The 13,015-nt window shown below is 49.9% G+C and overlaps 1 protein-coding gene across 1 annotated transcript in view; it reads right to left on the bottom strand.

Annotated features, from left to right (window-relative positions):
* Window positions 1-13,015, bottom strand: part of BCKDHB (branched chain keto acid dehydrogenase E1 subunit beta) — a 995,115-nt gene that overhangs the window by 748,531 nt on the left and 233,569 nt on the right. The window lies entirely within an intron of this gene.

Genomic DNA, 13,015 nt, shown 5'->3' with positions numbered 1-13,015 from the left:
CCGAAGGAGTGATAATCGTCGCTCTTCCGAAGGAGACACGCTTGCTGACAGCGTATTGATGGAGGCTCCCAAGTACTGTATGCATTGGACCGGAGTCGGGACAGACTTGGCCATGTTGATGTGCAGCCCCAGCTTGTTCAGGAGAACGCACGTCTTCTGGAAGTGTGCTCGTGCTTCAGAGAAGGAGGATGCCTTGATCAACCAATCGTCCAGGTAAGGGTAGACGAACACCTTGTTCTTCCTCAGGTGTGCTGCTACCACCGCCATGCACTTCGAGAACGTTCTCGGCGCAGACTTCAGTCCGAATGGGAGTACTGTGTATTGATAATGATTGGTGCCGACTTGGAACCGCAGGAACTTCCTGTGTTTGTGTGCAATGGGCACATGGAAGTAAGCATCCTGTAGGTCTATAGCGCAAAGCCAGTCTCCCTGTTGCAACTGAGGATAAATCTGATGCAACGACAGCATGCAGAACTTTTCTCTGCGAATCCATTTGTTTGCCTGTCGCAAATCCAGAATGGGCCTGAACTCGTTCTTGTCCTTCGTGCGAACCAGAAAGAACCGGGAGTACAGACCTCTTCCTCTCTGAGACAGAGGTACATCTTCTATCGCCCTTTTCCTTAACAGGACATCCGCTTCCGCCTGAAGCTCGCGCAGCTGAAACTGCGAGCCGACCGGGGGAATAGCCGGAGGAGGGCTGGTGAACCGGAGACTGTATCCATTGCAAACAATATTCAGCACCCACTTGTCCTGAGTAATTTTTCTCCACTCTGCCAGAAAAAGTTGTATGCTTCCCCCTACCGGAGTGGGTAACGGATCCGGAGGAAGTAAGTTCCTAGGGCCTAGACCCCGCCTGGCCCTTGGGCGCCGGAGCCGACTGCTGGCCTCCCCTGCCCTTCTGCCGCTTCTGGAACGGCTTACGGAACGGCTGCTGCTGTTGCGAGTGCCCCGAAGCCTGTCCTCGTCCACGGCCTTGTCCGCCGAACCGCCGTTGGAAGGGGCGGTACTGCTTCTTGGTCTCTTTGGGCTTCTCCAGGCCCACAGCCGTCAGCGTTTTGGCCTCCGCCTTCATGCGGGCCATTTCATCATCCGCATGCTTCCCGAAGAGGGTCTCACCGGAGAACGGTAGATTGGCCACCCTCTGCTGTGCGTCCGGTTTCAGGGACGTAAGCCGGAGCCAAGCGTGGCGCCGTTGGTTGATCCCGTGGCAAAATCCGTGAGCCGCCAACAGGGAAGAGTCCGCAGCTGCGCTGATTATCTGGTTGGCCACCAGCATCCCCTCACTCAGGACTTCCATGAAGTCTTCACGCTGCTCCCGGGGCAAATGCTCCGCAAAGCGCTCAAGGGAGTCCCAGAGGGCGCGGTCGTAGCGTCCCAACAAAGCCGTGGCACTCGCCGCCTTCATGGAGGTAGCGGAAGTTCCACAGACTTTTCTCCCCGCCGAATCCATCCACCGAGATTCCTTGTCCGGGGGGACCGTGGAGGTCGGGGTGGTGGCATGCTGCTTGCGGGCCGCCGTGACGATGACGGAGTCAGGCGGGGGCTCAGCTCTCAAAAAGGCCGGATCTGAGTCGGGAGCCCGGTACTTCTTTAGTAATCTCGACGGAGCCGCCCTCGTCACCGCCGGGGTGAGAAACAGAGCCATAGCCGGTTCTTCCAGGCCCGGCACCAGGGGCAGGAGAGGACGAGACAGATGCTTCAGATGTAGAGTCTCGAAAATGACCGACGTCTTTGGTGTAGGCACTGTCAGGGATATGCCTAGCTTCACCGCGCCCCTCAACAGGACGTCCTGAAAGGCTACCAGGTCATCTATCGGGGACACTCTGGTGTCCTGTGACCCCGATAGGGTAGGTGAATAATCCCTGGTCCCAGAGGACCTCGTGTGTGAGCGAGATTCGCGCCTCCTATGGCGGTGCCTCGATCGCGTGGATGATCTGTGCCGCGATCTCTCCTTCCGCCCAGAGCGAGAGCGAGACCTGCCAGCTCGTGGGCGCTCCTTTGGTTTACGTGGAGGGGTCTTCCGTGGTTCATCATGGGGTTTCTTCGGTTCCTCCCGGGGTTTTGGTTTCGGAGTCCCCTTAGGAGGAACAGGCAGGGACGGCAGGGAAGTGGACCTCGGCGGAGGAACCTTCGGCTGCGGTGTGGGCCCATGCGAAGGGATCGGAGGTGGAGAAGGATCTCCTGAAGGCAGCGGTGGTTTGGGTGGAGGGTCCTCCTTAGGCACGGGGGGAGGAGTAGGAGTCCTGGGCCGAGACGGAGTGTACACTTCCTCGTACACCGAGCCCGGTGATCCCTTAGGCGAGGGGTGCGGAGAGCCATCCCCATCAGCAGGCGACCTCTTCCTCTTGCGACCTCCACTGGAAGCAGCGTGACTCCTGGGACTAGAGTCCCTTTTCCGCCGTTTTGGAGAGGGTGACCTACTCCTCGACGCTGACCGCTGTCTGCTGGACGCAGAACGACGCTTCTCCGGCGTCGAATGACGTCTCCTGGACTCCGGCGTCGAACGCCGTCTCCTCGGCGTCGACCCTCTTCTCCTCGGCGTCGAACGCCGACTCCTCGACGTCGACCTCCTCTTGCGCGACCTCTCCCGTCGTCCTCTCGACGTCGGGCGGCCCGCCCTCGACGACAAGCGCCGCCGTCTTGATGGTCCCGACGTCGAGGAGCCCCTCGACGTCGATCGGCGGTGTCGCCTCGACGGCGATCGACGGTGTCGCCTCGACGACGACCGACGGTGTCGCCTCGACGGCGAGCGTCGGCGCCGCTTCGACGGCGAGCGTCGATACACGTCACTGTGCCTTCGTCGACGGTAGGAAGATCTCGACGTCGACGAAGACGATGACGTCGACGGCGGCTTCGACGTCGGCTTCTCCTTCGCCGTCGAGCCATCACGCCGTCTCGACCCGGAGCCCCGGGGAGAAGGGGAGCACGCCGTCGTCATCCCTCTCGACGCCGTCGTCGATGCCATCGACGTCGACGGAGAATGGGACCGATTGCTGAACTTCCTGCCCCCGGGGAGCCCCCCGGGGGCCTCAGCAGAGGCAGAGGGAACCTTCCCAGGCTGCCCAGACCCACCTGCAGCCCACAGACGCCTATCCTCCAGGCCAGCCAGCCTGATCTTCAATCTGTCCCTCAAGGTCCGAGCAGAAAGCTGCTGGCAGATTACACACTCCTCAGGGACATGATCTTCCGGAAGGCACACGATGCAGACCTCATGGGGATCACTCTTGGCCTTCTTCCTCTCACATGCTGGGCACTTCACAAAAAGGCCAGGCATCTTGGAGCCCCAAAACACCTAAAAACAGCACAAAAGGGAGAGGAGAGCACCAAGAAATAAACTGTAACACTTTTAAAATTCAAAAGTGCAAAAACAATTCCAATAAACCCTTGAGAAAGGGAGAGCTCAATGCCAGGGTCCTGTAAGCAGGAGCCGGAAAAAAGAACTGAAGTAAGAGGGACCTGCTATGCATTCTGGGATACTGGGAGAAGTTCTGGAAAGTTCTCTTAAAGGCACAGTATCCTATTTAAGCCACATAATGGCAGCCTATGGGGCTTGTCTGTCCCTGCCTTCCTCTCTATCATTCCTGAGTCTTTGACTGGGGGAGGCAGGTTTCTCTATGGTAGAAACTAGCAGGCTGTACTGTGTGTGGTGAATTTTGGTGGAATTTCTAGTTGAAGTACTGGACAGTGTAGCCTGTGGATATAGGCTGCATTATTTGTCTTTAAATTCTCTCTTAAGTGTCTTTGCAGTTTCTGCATTATTTTGACAACTTAAGAGATTATTTTTGATTGCCGGGGTCCACGCACATGGGCGGGACTATTCACTAGATTATGACTATACACAGAGATCCCCTACTACAGAACTTATCAACCCTCCTAACTCCCCCCCTAGCTCCGGGACTTTATCATCTTTTCTAGTTTTTCTCATATGTTCCTCTTCTGTCAGCGCCCATTTCTTCAGGTCTTTCTTCTACTTGTCTATAGGTGGGCCCTGCGGGGTAACCAGTGGATTGTTATTCTCCTCTTAGCAGTCGTAAGCCCCAGAACCAAAAATCGTCTGTCCATTTTATGTTTGGGATTCCTAGGAATCAGACCGAGGAGACAGGTCCTTACCTCCGGGGCTATCTTCCAACTCGTCACCCTATGAAGTTGTTCCAGAATGTCAGTTCGCTAAGTTTTTATTTTTTGTCAGCGCCATACCATATGTACAAAGTCGGCCTGAGCATGCTGACATCGGGGGCATCTCGGGTCTCTAGTTGCATTCATGGCATGTAGTCGCTTAAGTGAGAGGTATGTCATATGAACTATATGTGATTGTATTCGCTTAAAGCTGCTGCATACTGACACTTTTCGGACACTTTCGTGAATTATTGTCCAGTCTACTGCTGTTATCGGTTGTTCACTAGCCTCTTGCCATCTCTCTTCTACCTTAATCTTCTCTCAGTGCCCTGCATACATGGGTTACAAACCTCCGCCCGCCCACCATGCCAAACACAGTGACCAGCGTACGTGAATGCTCTGGGGCTTCTGGAAATGTCGGCCAAAGCAGTCAGGCTGTCACTGCTATATTTGCGTACTGTAGAAATTGTCCTGCCCCCAGTTCAAATGTGTCTACTGCATCCTGATAGGTGATGAACCTATTCTCTGGGTATAGGTCTGATAAAATCAGGCAGCCCTCCTCTTTCCATTTTTCAATCGACATCGCCAATTCTATTTGAGCAAACTGTGGCATGTTCCAAATGTCTACTTCTGGTGCATATGGCCTACCCTTAAGAAGCCTTTTTACTGTCCTATCCCATATTTTAGCCATTAACCTGCTCAATGGGTGGTATGTTCCCTGTACTTTCTTATCCGTCCAAAGAAGAGCTCTCAGCTGTTTCTTACCATAGGTACCAGTAAGTAGGGTCATTTCCCATGAGGGGTCCGTATCTAGCCATGCTATGGCGTGTTGTAGTTGTGACGCAAAGTAGTATAGTTCCAGGTCTGGGATTTCCAGGCCTCCATTGTCATTTTATCATCTCCAAACTAACCCTACAGCATTTCCCATTCCACAACAATTGCGTAAGGAGAACATCTAGCTCTTTAAAAAAGTTATGCTAGATTTCAAAAAATGACCCCTGCATAACAAAAAGGCACATAGGCAGTACGACCATTGTTATTAAGGCTTTCTTCCCCATCAAGTACAATTTCAATGTATTCCAGAAGTTTATGACCCCTTGTAGACCCTTGATTATCCTACCCATATTTTGTTCGTAGAAAGTGTCTTTCTCTCTGGCCACGCATATCCCCAGATAACGCAGTTCCCATGGGAGCTCCAACCCAGGGAGCTTGGACACTTCCCTTCGCTCAACTTTTCCTATCGGATAGTTACGATTTTGATTTATTAATGCGCAGGCCTGAGGCCATCACAAACTTTTCTAGGGCCTGAAGCAGTATTGGGACTGAATGGGTCGGTCAGCAAAGGTACACCAGGTCGTCGGCGTACAATGACATTTTATGTTCTATTTGGCCTATATTTATGCCATGCTCTTCCAGCTATTCACGGAGGTCGTGTGCTAGTAGTTCCATTGCAAGGGCAAATAATAAGGGAGAGAGCGGGCATCCTTGCCGTGATCCCCTTTGCAACGTCATAGCATCCGACATATCCCCCTGTACGGTGCCTTGCCATGGGCTTTGTATAGAGTAGTCTGACCCGTTTTACGAACCCAGAGCCCAAACCCATCTTCAGAAGTACTTGCCACAAATATTCCCATCTAACCGAGTCAAACGCCTGTTCAATATCCAAGAATGCCAGTGTGCTTTCCTTTGAGCCCCCCTCAGTGTCTGCATTACATGTGCGAGTCGGCGGATATTTCTCGGCGTATTCCAATGGTATATAAACCCAGACTGGTCCTCCATGCACCAACTGCGGGAGACACAGGAGCAAAATTCTCGTGAGCACATGACTTATTATTTTTAACCTTACGATCAACATAGATATAGGTCGATATGAAGTTGGTAGTGACGGGTCTTTCCCCGGTTTGGGAATCATCACTATTAATGCTTCGTGCATTAAACTCGGTAGTTCGCCCTTCTCTGTTGCCTCTGTAGTTTAGTCCAACAATCTGGGAGCCATTGCCTCCACGTATTCTTTGTAGAATTCGGCGGCAAGGCCATCCATGCCAGAAGATTTGGCTGCTTTCAAGTGTATTAACGCATTTTTTAATTCGCCCCCGTAAGTGGGGCCCCAAGGCTCCTTGAGCCTTGGGGTCCAAACTGGGCATTTCTATGCCTTCCAAATATGCTTCCATGCCCTGGGTATGTGAGGGGTTCTGGGGCTCTGTACGTATCTTATCTAAATGGGTTGCAAATGCCTTATTAATTTCATGTTGTGTGTTGACCAGCTATCTCTGGGTGTCTCTAATTGTCAGGATTGGCTGAGGTTGCGTCTCCATACTAATTAGACGTGCCAGTAAGCATCCTGCCTTATCTCCTTTTGTGTACCACCGTCTTCTACTTCTATTTCTATTGTATTTGTCTAGTGTGTCCCTTACTTCCCCAACCTTTTGCCTTTGTTAAGTCCATTTTTGTGGTCCCTCTACGTCTGTGGGGTGCCTTTTCTAAGATGGGCAGATATTTTTCGTGTTGCTGCAGATCGTGCTCAAGCACTTTCTCGACGCCTGCCTCTGGTGACATACATACTCCCCTAGTTTCATGGAATGCAATTCCACTGCTCTAGTGCTCCTTATATTCCAGTTTGTACCAAAATACCTGTGTAATTCCGTTCCTACTGATGCCTTATAGACCGGGTCAGTTAATGCCTCAGTGTTTATCCTCAACAGCGGTGTCTCGGATTGTGGGCAACCCAATGTGTACACTATGAGTAGTGGGGAATGATCGGATAAATATTGAGCCAGATATTGCGCATCTTCTATTCGATTGGCCGCCCCTGTCTGTATAAAAAAATAGTCCAGTCTGCTATATGTATTAGTCGCAGAGGTGTGACACAAATAACTTTTTGATGTGGATTACGATGTTGTCAGATATCCATGAAGCTGTAGTTAATTTACATCTGGTGCATGGCCTCCCTAGTTTTAGGTTTAGCCTCTGGCTTCAGAGGGTATCTGTCTATTGTTCCATCCAAAGCACAGTTATAATCTCCTGCGACACTGAGTTCTACATCGGGTACCAGATATGTTTGTCTAAGGACTGTCCCCAAAAAACTCCCTGTCATCGCTCTTAGGGACATATACATTAATCAAGCATACATTTTGACCGTCAAGTGTTCCTTCCACCACCACATATCTCCCCATTTGATATAGGCTAGACCTGACCGCTTTGAAGGGGATGCCCGGTGCCACCCAGATCAGTGCTCCCTGACATACCCAGAGTAAGACATCGCAAATATCTGACCTCTACACCGTCGCTGAACATACCTAAGGCAATCACCCCAAAGGGGTGTTTCTTGCAGAACGGCTATGTAAACCCCATATTGTTTTAGATACATTACTACCCGGATCGGTTTGACCACGTTATTAAGCTCCAGAACATTCCATGTTATAAACTTGTCATTCTGTCTATCGTCGCCCTTCTTGACTATAGTGTGTTGAGGCGTATTTCCATACTTTCTGGCAGAGGCATGCCGTTAGTGTCATGCAGGTCAGGTAACTCGCTTAATCTTATGGGTTGATTGGCATATCGTCTCTGTACATCTACGTTATTATATTCACCAATAACCACCCCACACCACAGACAGTAGTACCTCATTCCCATAGCACAACTGTTGTCAAAGGATTCGGAACACCACCCCCTACCTGGATCCCTCCCCTCAAAAGATTTAGTAGGTCAATCCAAATTTCCAGTCTCTGATATACGGCCAGTCTGCCAAGCACAGCACCGCCTCACCTGACCTCCACAGGTTTAGCAAGGCCATGCCCGTGCACTGCAGCTGGAGTGTCCTGATACCTTAAAGTGGCAGACCATGTCATATAAAAAATGTTTTTGTCTCTTTTCCTCAGTCCATCAGGGGAAGCAGCCCCTCGGCTAAGCTTGCTCAAATCCGATCCCCTCTCATTCAACTCATGTACTTACAGTTTCAGTGTGTCTATACCCCTCCTCACCTTGGCCCCAGGTGGCTTTTCAATACACCTTGGGGGGGTTTCTCCAGCCCAGCCTGGAGCGCCTTCTGTCTGTTATTGGGTTTCTTGCACCAGACATAGTGGGGAGCAGTGGTTATGAGTTGGTATCCCTGCTACTTTGTTCTGTAAAGGTCCATCGGGACACCCCAGGATACGACCCAGCTCTGATGTTTCATGCAGCATGGATCTTTACTCTTCTGAGTCACAACGCTGGCCTTGCTACGGCCCATTCCTTCTCCGCTGTTCATGCCAGCCCTGATTCTGGTCTCGTCTGCCAGACCCATGGAGCCCATACAGTCTTGGGGTGTATCGTAGAAATGAGCCCTGTTCCCGTAGTACACTCAGAGTCTAACTCAGAACATCAGGCTATATTTAATGTTAAGGTCTCGAAGTCGTACTTTTCTAGTAGAATCAGGGTAAATGTGGATGTCACGATCTTCAAATTTGGGTGGGCCACTTGCACAAACATACTACAGTACTATATCTCTGTCTCTAAAATTAAATAGACTTGCAATCAGGGCTCTAAGCGGTGATCCCGGACTTGGCGGGGGCCGAGGGAGCAGTGGGCTCTTCCCATGGCAAACAATTTGGAAAGCCTGATATTGTTAAAGGCCGACCCAATTCAATTCTCCAAAAACAAATCCGCCGCCGGGCCTTCTGCTTTCTCTGGAAATCATAAAAATCGTAGGTTGTTCTCATCTATCTCCCTTCCGTGTTTTCTACTCCGTCCTCAAGATGATTGGACTGTTCTTGGAGCGAGGTTACTGTTGTGCAGAGACTCTGAACTTCTTCTCACAGCATCCCCAGTTTCTCTTCCGTATTTGTGACTCTATCCGCCACTTTTCGCAGATCAAGGCGTAGGTGAGTTATGTCCATCGCCATGGTGTCCATCTTTGTCTCCAGCGCCACCCGGGAGTCTCTGATGGCGTTGAATATGTCCACTTTGTCTTGGGCCATAGTTACTTGGGTCGTTGCCAATTCAGGTTCTCTTCTGTTCTGATGTTGCCGGACCTGGCTTTGTATATTGCACTATCTTGTTGGCCTGTCCTCCTCTTGACAGCTTATATTTGACCATAGTCTGGCCGTGTACTGGTAGGTTTCTGCGCGCCTTGTTGGCACCGGCCCCGATCTCGTTTTGTGGTCAAGTGAGGCTTTAGTAATTTTATTTTATCTTTCACTCCACACCACCCCAGTTCAGACATGGCCATATGCAAATCAGTCTTGACCCTGTGCCTCATGGGAACAGTCCAGCCCGAACTGCCATGGCCATATGCAAATCAGCCTTGACCCTGGCCATGTCTGCACTGGGGTGGTGTGGAGAAAAAAAAACGATGGATTTAGGCCCAGATCTCTGTACTGGGGTGAATGTATGATATTGTTCGGCATTCTGTCCATCAACTGTTGTTTTTGTACCTCCATCCTTAAGTCAGGCATGCTGCTGCACTTCATTGTTAGTAGTGTTCATTTTTTCTGCTTTCCGACCCTAGATGGCTACCAATTTTCAGCTCGCCGAGGTCAAGGGATGTCGCGATGTCGGCGTATTTGCCGGTTCCGCCAGGATTAACGTATTATTTCATTATTTGGGGCAGGAGCTCCACGCGAGTGCGACTAGCCAGGCATCTTGTCATGCCAAGCCCACCAAGATCAAACATTTTAATGAAGATTTGCAACAATATCTACAGACAAAAAGACTGTACTTGAGACGAATGTTCATAAGGTATGGTGATATGCCATTTTAGATAAAGGCTAATTTATGCCCCACTATATGAAGATTCTTTATGAAATTCTGGTTTGGTCTAATACAGACTGGTGAAAATACATTGATTAAAAAGGAGGGACGACCTTTTGTCCAGGCTGTCACTAATGTAATGTCAAGAAACAGGAAATGAATCAGGTTTCATTCTTTTGCCCGGGTCTTTTGCATCTTCAGAGAACATTTATTTGCACAGTTACTTCTAGGCATTTCATAGCAACGCATGGGAAAGCACTTTATCTAGTGTTAAATACCCCTGCGGTGAATGTTTCTTATCGTCTGTTGATGTTCCTGTTATGTTATATGTTATGTTATAATGTTTTGTAGAGCGCACAGCTGCCCCAGCAAAGGGGTGTCCCGGAGCTAAGCATCAGAGAGGAGAAGCTGCTGAAAATGGAAATGCTCAAACTGAAGTTCAACATCGTCAAAGAATTTACCAACCCCACCGCCGGCACCAACGACATCACTCCCTCCCAAGACCTCTGCGACTCTCTATCCTCATTCTTCCACAACAAAATCGCCGAAATACATAACAGCTTTGATAACCAGTCCAAAGACCAGTCCACTCCACCCACCTCCGAACCAAAACCGCCCTCTAACAACCTTTGCGCCTGGAACCCAATCACCACGGAAGACACCATCCGCATGATGAACTCCATCCACTCAGGATCGCCAACCGACCGATGTCCCCACCACATTTTCAACAAAGCAGACTCCATCATGGCGCCCCATCTCCGCGATGTCATCAACTGTTCCTTCAACTCCGCTACCTTCCCGGAAAGCTGGAAACATGCCGAACTCAGCGCCCTCCTGAAGAAACCCACAGCAGACTCCACTGAACTCAAGAACTACCGCCCCATCTCGCTCCTCCCATTGCCGGCCAAAGTCATTGAGAAAGCCGTCAATAGTCAGCTCGCCGCCTTCCTTGAATCCAACAAGTCCCTCGACCCTTCACAGTCTGGCTTCCGAGCCAAACACAGCACCGAAACCGCCCTCATCGCAGCAACAGACGACATTCAAATCCTACTGGACAACGGAGAAACAGCCGCCCTCATCCTACTTGACCTCTCCGCAGCCTTCGACACAGTCTGTCATAGCACCCTCATACAACGACTCAGCAACGTCGGAATACAAGGAAAAGCATTGGACTGGATCATCTCGTTCCTCGCCGGAAGAACCCAAAGAGTCCGCCTCCCCCCTTTTAGATCAGAGGCCACCGAAGTCATCTGCGGCGTACCACAAGGATCATCACTCAGCCCCACCCTCTTCAACGTATACATGAGTCCCCTCGCATCCATCGCGCGCCAATTCAACCTCAACATCATCTCCTACGCAGACGACACCCAACTGATCCTATCCCTCACCAAAGACCCAAACACCGCCAAAACCAACTTACACGAAAGAATGAAAGAAGTAGCCGAGTGGATGAAGAACAGCTGTTTAAAACTAAACTCGGACAAAACGGAAGTCCTCATCTTAGGGTCATCCCCCTCTGCCTGGGACGACTCATGGTGGCCACCGGCCCTGGGAACCGCACCCATACCTATGGATCACGCACGTAACCTGGGCTTCATCCTGGACTCCTCCCTCTCGATGACCCGACAAGCCAACGCCATCTCGTCATCTTGCTTCAACATCCTACGCATGCTCAAAAAAATCTTTAGTTGGATCCCCACCGAAACAAGAAAGACGGTTACCCACGCACTGGTCACCAGCCGACTGGATTACGGAAACACCCTTTACGCCGGAACCACAGCCAAACTACAGAAAAAACTCCAACGCATCCAAAACGCCTCAGCCAGACTCATATTGGACATCCCTCGGCAAGCTCACATTTCCGGCCACCTGAAAGACCTCCATTGGCTCCCCGTCAACAAGAGAATAACGTTCCGTCTCCTCTTCACCCACGCACACAAAGCCCTCTACGACCTAGGACCAGAATACCTCAACACACAAATGTCCTTCTACACCCCCTCCCGCCAACTACGATCGTCCAATCAAGCCCTCGCCGCAATTCCGCGCATCCATAGATCCACCATGGGGGGAAGATCCTTCTCCTACTTAGCGGCCAAAACCTGGAATTCTCTCCCCACCCACCTCTGCCTTACACAGAACCACCTCTCCTTCAGAAAGCAACTAAAAACTTGGTTATTCGATAAGTAAAGCACCTCCCTCCCTCAAGCGCCTTGAGACCCTCTGGGTGAGTCGTGCGCTATACAAATTCTGAACTTGAACTATAGGTCTAGACTCCTCATTTATCAGAGTTTTACAAATGATTCAAGTAATAAAGCAAATAAAGGCTCCACTCAAATCACTAGACTACATGCATTGATTCTTCAAACCTTCCACAATACAAACTTCCCTCCAAAGATGTACTTAAGTCATGCTCCAGACCACCAGACCTGTATAGAAAACATTCAGTGATCAGTAACCTTACAGAATTAAGTCTCCATAGTTTTTTATATTATTTATCTTCTAGGATCCCCTTGTTGTTTTATCTTCTAGGATCCCCCTGTTGTTTCACAGGATCTTACAAAAGTACTTCACCTTCTACATATGTTACAATGTCCCTGAACATCATTACATCAGACAACTCCTTTGTTGCTGATCAGCTCAAGAACTACAGTACATCATGTGATGGCCTAAATACTACTTGCTATTCTAACTGAACCCCTCCTGCCCATATGATTTCTAACGCCTTTCCTGTACATGAGCCGTTAAGGCTCATTCAAATTGTCGTCTGGTACAATAAAGGATGCATGTATAACCTAATCTATTCCACTGATGACAAGCTCAGCCTATCAGGTTGCTGTTGGAGACAATTTAAATAAGGATAATAATTTCATTAAAGTATTTTCAAAGGAAATGAAAAAGCCCCCATAAACTGACATTGTAAATGTTAAGCACTGTAGAAATAGAGCACCCGTTGTAGGACTTTTAAAACATTGTTACAGGGGTAACAGAATGAATAATGGAGCAGTGCTCTACTTGATTTGATCTGACATGTTGCATGCAGCAACAACACCGGGCTTTTTTCCCAAAATACTTCAAACAAGCAACTTGGTCAAACATAACTTGCTCATAATGTATTTGGAGACAATGTGCTTTGGTACATCCCCCAAACCCACGGTTTGTCTTTAGGGATCAT

The sequence above is a fragment of the Lissotriton vulgaris genome, chromosome 6 (genome assembly GCF_964263255.1).
Source record: "Lissotriton vulgaris chromosome 6, aLisVul1.2, whole genome shotgun sequence".
Classification (NCBI taxonomy): Eukaryota; Metazoa; Chordata; class Amphibia; order Caudata; family Salamandridae; genus Lissotriton; species Lissotriton vulgaris.
The sequence above is the reverse complement of the archived record's forward strand: the minus strand, read 5'-3'. Positions and strand labels throughout refer to the sequence as shown.